The sequence below is a fragment of the Mesoplodon densirostris genome, chromosome 11, assembly GCF_025265405.1.
Source record: "Mesoplodon densirostris isolate mMesDen1 chromosome 11, mMesDen1 primary haplotype, whole genome shotgun sequence".
In the NCBI taxonomy this organism is placed as follows: Eukaryota; Metazoa; Chordata; class Mammalia; order Artiodactyla; family Ziphiidae; genus Mesoplodon; species Mesoplodon densirostris.
The window spans coordinates 10,079,033-10,085,410 of NC_082671.1; the positions used below are offsets into that span (position 1 = coordinate 10,079,033).

Genomic DNA, 6,378 nt, shown 5'->3' on the forward strand with positions numbered 1-6,378 from the left:
TAAGTCAGACAGAGAAAGACAAATATCGTATGATCTCACTTATATGTGGGATCTAAAAAAACAAAGCAAATGAACAAACATAGCAAAAGAGAAATAGACTCATAGATACAGACAACAAACAGGTGGCAGCCATAGGGGAGGAGGGAGGGACAACCAGTGAAGTAGGTGAGGGAGATTAAGAGGTACAAACTTCTAGTTACAAAGTAAATGAGTCGCTTGGATGAAATATACAACATGGGGAAGGTAGTCAATAACATTGTAATAACTTTGTATGGTAACAGATGGTAACTAGACTTATTGTGTTGATCATTTTGTAATGTAAAGAAATATTGAATTACTATTTTGTCCACCTGGAACTAACACAGTGTTGTAGGCCAATTACACTTTAATTAAAAAGAAAAAGAATCGGCTGTACTGGCAATTGACTACATCAAGGCCAAGAACGATTATTATTATAAGTAAGAAAGCAGATTAAGTGCAGGGGCAGACAATGCTTAAAAGCTGAGATAGAACCTAGACTGATGAGGGTTAAAGAAAGCATGAGCATCAGGAAATCCTGCTGTTCCCTGAAATCTCTCACTTAGGAAGGGGCCTCACGGTGTTATATAGCTGGAGTCTACACCGCCCAATTCAGCTAGTGTTGTAGGCAGGGGAAAGTTGTGGAGAAGGCCACCTGAGCTGAGGGGGGTAAGACTAACTTTAGGAAATGAGGTTGAAGCCAAGGCATGGATAGGAACCCTCTCACTTCATCCCCATTTTCCTTTCCTTATCCAGAGTTGACTGTCTCCTCAGCTAAATTCTAACCTACCTCCTCATGATCATTCTGGTTAGGAAACTCAGAAAAATTATGAGAAATTCCACAATAAAAGACTCAGTTTTTTAATCTGGAAGAATTCCCAATATTTGCCAGTCTACCTCAACCCTTTATTTTCTAAAATAGAAAAAAATAATAATAATAATAAAACAACTAAGCACACTGAGGTAAGTACCTTGTTCTTTGCTCACAAAAAGAGTACCAGAGCTTAAAACAGATTTCAGATCCTTGGACTCAGGACAGGACTCTTTCCACTTTACACTATCTATATAATATCTCTTTTTTCTTTGTGTACATTTATTCCCTTCTACTTGTAATTTCCCCAGTTAGAAACTGTATCCAAGAAATGATATGCTAATATAGAGCATTGAATACCCAACCTACTTATTCAGTACTTAATCAGTTTGCCTATGATTATCTGTTTCTTTCTAACCAGACAGTAATTTCCTTGAGGGCATACTCAGTTTCTTTACGTCCTTTTATTAGCACAGCCGAGAAGCAGACACAGAGCAGTAGCCTGGTGGGGAGTTAGAAGAGAAAGCATGAAAGCCTTCACAAGAACAAGAATTTGGGGACTTTGGCTATTTTCTTCCTGGCTGTACCCCTAGCACTTGGTAACAGGGCTTTTTCCGGGTGCTTTTCTGTGTGGGTGTGTTACACATTACAGTAGCTTAATGCCTTTATCACCATAACTACCGATGGCTGCAAGTAAGTAGTGGGAAGAAAGCTTGGTCTGAAACGTAGAACAACTCAAATGGGGAGAGGATTCATATCAGAAGGAGTCCACAATCACAGAAATAGCAGGGAAAGGTAGGAGACAACATTGGAGTGAGGTTGAGGGATTGATAGAAAGGAAAAACAAATTAAGGAAAAGAGAAGACAGAGATGGGAAGATGGTGTCGTAGGAGGAGGTGGAGCTCACCTCCCCCCCACGAACACATCAAAAATACATCTACATATGAAACAATTCTCACTGAAAACTAACTAGAGACTGTCAGAAAGACTCCTGTACAACCAAGGCTATAAGAAAGATCCACACATAACTGGTTAAGAAGGGAAGAGAAGTGATCAGGTTAGGACCTGTGCCCCTGGAAGGGGACTCAGGGGAAAAGGAAGATTACACAGGTGAAGACCCATGTTGGGGAGTGAGCAGTTCAAGCCACATATTAGGCAACCCAGCTCTGGGGTCCTACACAGGGGAGATGAGCTCCCTTGGCTTGTGGGAAGACCACTGGGGCTAACAGGAGAGCTGTGGGGAGCCTGGACTCACTCATGAGGAGAGCACATGTGCTGGCTTGCCCCTGAGGCAAAGTGGAGAGGAGGGAGTGAGGACTACTCCAGTGGCTGCCAGGTTTCCCAAGACAGCCTCGGCATGTGCCCCAGCCCAAGCAGAGAGAACTCTCCAACCCCACTTACTCTGGGTCTTAGTGTGACACTGGATCTGGGGTGGCCACGGCCAGGAAGAAAGCACAGCTGTGCAATGCAGAGGTGACCTGGGTGGGGCAGTGATCAGCTGTGAGGGGCAAAAGGGACTTGGACCCAAGGCTACTTCTGAGCAGAGCAAGGGAAACAATTGCAGGCATCTGTACATGCAGCACATCAGAGACAATTCAGACAAGGGTCCCAGAACAGAGGGAGGGGAAAACACACACTTAAAGGAAACAGAGCCAGCTTGGCCCAACCCTCAAGGCTTCTGCTCCAGCAACTTGGGGTTATACCCCACCCCCAATAGGGCAGTGATGGCCACTGAGAAGAGGGGAAGTCCTGCCTCACACCAGCTCCAGCTCCAGCCCCTCCATGTCCAGCCCCACCTCCTACAAAGATGATAGCTGCCAGCACACCCTGAGGAAAGACATGATTGCATACACAGTAAATCCAGCTGTCCCACCAAAGGCACTGGGCACACATAGTCTGTATAGGGATGCTCCCACACAAGAACACCCCTTCAAGACTGCAAGAGGTAACTGTTCACAAAGTCAATACAGTCAGAGAAAGTTAAGCCAAAAAAAAAAAAAACCCTGAAAAAATAAATAACAAACAAATAAACAATTACCAGGTAAAGAATTCAAAGCATTAGTAATAAGGATGTTAACTAAATTAAGGAAAAGAATAGATGAACACCGTGGGAATTTTAACAAAGAACTAGAATATATTTTTTAAAACTCAATCAAAAATGACGAACTCAATAACAAATAAAAAACACACTAGAAAGAATGAATAGCAGACTAAGTGATACAGAAGAACACGTACGTGATCTGGAAGATAGAATAATGGAAATCACCCAACCATAACAGCAAAAAGAAAAACAAATTTTAATAAATGAACTCAATCTAAGAGATCTCTGGGATAACATTAAGTGCACCAATATTTGCATTAAAGGGGTTATCGAAGGAGAAGACAGAGGGAAGGGGATCAAAACTCATTTATAAACACTTCAAAAACAATAAAATACCTAGGATTAAACCTACCTAAGGAGGCAGAAGAACTGTACTCTGAAAACTATAAGACACTGATGAAAGAAATTGAAGATGACACAAACAGATGGAAAGATATATCCTGTTCCTGGATTGGAAGAATTAATATTGTTAAAATTACCATGCTACCCAAGGCAACCTACAGATTCAATGCAATCTCTATTAAAATATCAATGGTATTTTTCACAGAACTAGAACAAATACTTAAGAAAGTTGTATGGAAACACAAAAGACTCCAAATAACCAAAACAATCTTGAGAAAGAAGAGCACAGCTAGAGGAAGCACTCTCCCTGACTTCAGACTAGACTACAAAGCTACAGTAATCAAAATAGCACAGTACTGGCACAAAAAATATACACATAGATCAATAGAACAGAATAGAAAGCAGAAATAAACCCACGCACTTATGGGCAATTAATCTACAACAAAGGAAGCGAGAATATGCAACAGAGAAAAGACAGTCTCTTCAACAAGTGGTGCTGGGAAAACTGGACAGCTACATAAAACAATGAGATTAAAACATTTCTTTACACCATATACAAGAATAAACTCAAAATGGTTAAAGGATCTAAATGTAAGACCTAAAACCATAAAATTCCTAAAAAAGAACATAGGGGGCCTCCCTGGTGGCGCAAGTGGTTGAGAGTCCGCCTGCCGATGCAGGGGATACGGGTTCGTGCCCCGGTCTGGGAGGATCCCATATGCCGCGGAGCGGCTGGGCCCGTGAGCCATGGCCGCTGAGCCTGCGCGTCCGGAGCCTGCGCGTCCGGAGCCTGTGCTCCGCAACGGGGGAGGCCACAACAGTGAGAGGCCCGCATACCGGAAAAAAAAAAAAAAAAAAAAAAAAAAAAAAAGAACATAGGCAGAACACTCTTTGACATAAATCATAGCAATATTTTCTTGGATCTGTCTCCTAAGGCAAAAGAAATAAAAGCAAAAGTAACCAAATGGGACCTAATTAAACTTAAATGCTTTTGCACAGCAAAGGAAACCACCAACAAAACAAAAAGACAACCTATGGAATGGGAGAAAGTGCTTGCAAATGACACAACCAACAAGGGCTTAATATACGAAATACACAAACAGCTCATCCAATTCAATATTAAAAAAAACAAAAAACCCAATCAAAAAAATGGTCAGAAGACCTGAATAGACATTTTTCCAAAGAAGACATACAGATGGCTAACAGGCAAAGGAAAAGATGCTCAACATCACTAATCAGCAAGGAAATGCAAATCAAAACCACAATGAGATGTCATCTCACACCTGTGAGAATAGCTTTAAATAACAAATGTTGGAAGGGATGTAGAGATAAGGGAACTCTCATACACTAATGGTGAAAATGTAAATTGGTGCAGTTGCTATGGAAAACAGTACGGATGTTCCTCAAAAAATTAAACATAGGATTACCATATGACCCAGAAAATCCACTCCTGGGTGTATATCTGGAAACATGAAAACACTTATTTGAAAAGATACATGCACACCACTGTTCAAAACAGCATTATTTATAATAGCCAAAATATGGAAGCAACCCAAGTGGCCATCAACAGACAAATGGATAAAAAAGACACATATACATGATATATGTATATATATCGGAATATTACTCAGCCATAAAAAAGAATGAAATTCTGCCATTTGCAGCAACATGGATGCACCTAGAGAACAGCATGCACAGTAAAATAAGTCAGACAGAGAAAGACAAATACTGTATTCACACTTACTTGTGGAATATAAAAAATAAAACAAATGAATGTATATAGCAAAACAGAACAGACCCACAGATATAGAAAACAAAGTGGTAGTTACCAGTGGGGAGAGGGAAGGGGGAAGGAGCAAGATAGGGGTATGGGATTAAGAGATACAAACTACTTTGTATAAAATACATAAGCAACAAGGATATATTGCACTGCACAGGGAATAATAGCCATTATTTTGTAATAACTTTTAACAGAGTAAAATCTATAAAAATACTGAATCACTATGCTGTACACCTGAAACTAATAATATTGTAAATCAACTGTACTTCAATAAAAAAGAAAAAGAAGACAAATTAAGAAGGAAACTGAAATTCGGTAAACGAAGAACAGCATTATCAGACTGCACGATTTTTAAGCGTGATTACAGATATTATCTCATCTCATAAATATCACAACAACCCCGTGAGGTAATTACGTTCTTAATTATGCATAAGAGATGAGGAACTGAAGCTGACAGCAGGGAGCCCAAGGCGGCACGTCTGAACGACTGTATTGTCCTGTGACAAGTACTGTAATTCCTGTACATGCTTGTTTCTATATATCTCCCCTCTCCTGATGGCTTCCTCTCCAGTAGTACACAGAGACGCCTTATCACTGCGCTTTCTGGCTGCCTCTGTCCTTGCCAAAATTGCTGAGGCAAGTTTAGCCTCTCCTTAAAAAAAGAAGCCAAAACCCACGAGATGCTTGTTCCAAAGAAATACAGATTCATTCACCTGGTGATCGCTGTTCACATAAAATAGAAACGGCCTCTCGCAATCATCCCACTTTCGGCCGCCTCCCTTTTTTTCTTCCCAAACATCAAAGTCCACCCATAGTTGCATCACTGCCATCCCCCTCCCACCCTTAGTACCCCCAAACCCTTTTTACTACCGTGTCCTTCCTCCGGTCACTCTGTATTTCAGATGAAACGGGCCCAGCCAGGAAAAAAAAAAAAAAAAAAAAGACTGTTTTGGGTAGGGCAAGCTGTGCCGTCCTCAAGGAAATGCTCTTCAGTCCCTCCTTCCCACTGTGGGGCGTGGCTGCCAGCAAAGGATGGAGTTTGGGCGGGTTCCCCACAAAGGAAACTCTGCGGGCACTGAGGTTTCCGGGACTCACCACACATGAACCAGCAGGAAACCTCTGCCGAAACTGTAAAGGCTGGACTTGTTGCTGATCAACTTATTCATTTCCTTCACTAGCGATTGCTAGACCGGTATAAAGGAGACGCCTGTCCAGGTGAAATTATAGTCATGATAAAGCGCAACAGCGCCACCTCCTGTGAGACCCAATAACAGCTGCCTTCATTGGTTCTCAGAATGGTCAGGATTTGGCGTTAGCTCCAGGAAC

The 6,378-nt window shown here is 41.5% G+C and overlaps 1 protein-coding gene across 2 annotated transcripts in view; it reads right to left on the bottom strand.

Moving 5' to 3' along the window:
- The window catches only part of STYK1 (serine/threonine/tyrosine kinase 1), a 52,404-nt gene extending 46,371 nt beyond the window's left edge, over window positions 1-6,033 (bottom strand). For both annotated transcript variants that reach the window (XM_060113598.1, XM_060113602.1), the window contains exon 1: window positions 5,923-6,033. The gene's annotated coding sequence lies outside the window, so the exon portion shown is untranslated. The remainder of the gene's footprint in view (window positions 1-5,922) is intronic.
- Between the last annotated feature and the right edge of the window lie 345 nt (window positions 6,034-6,378).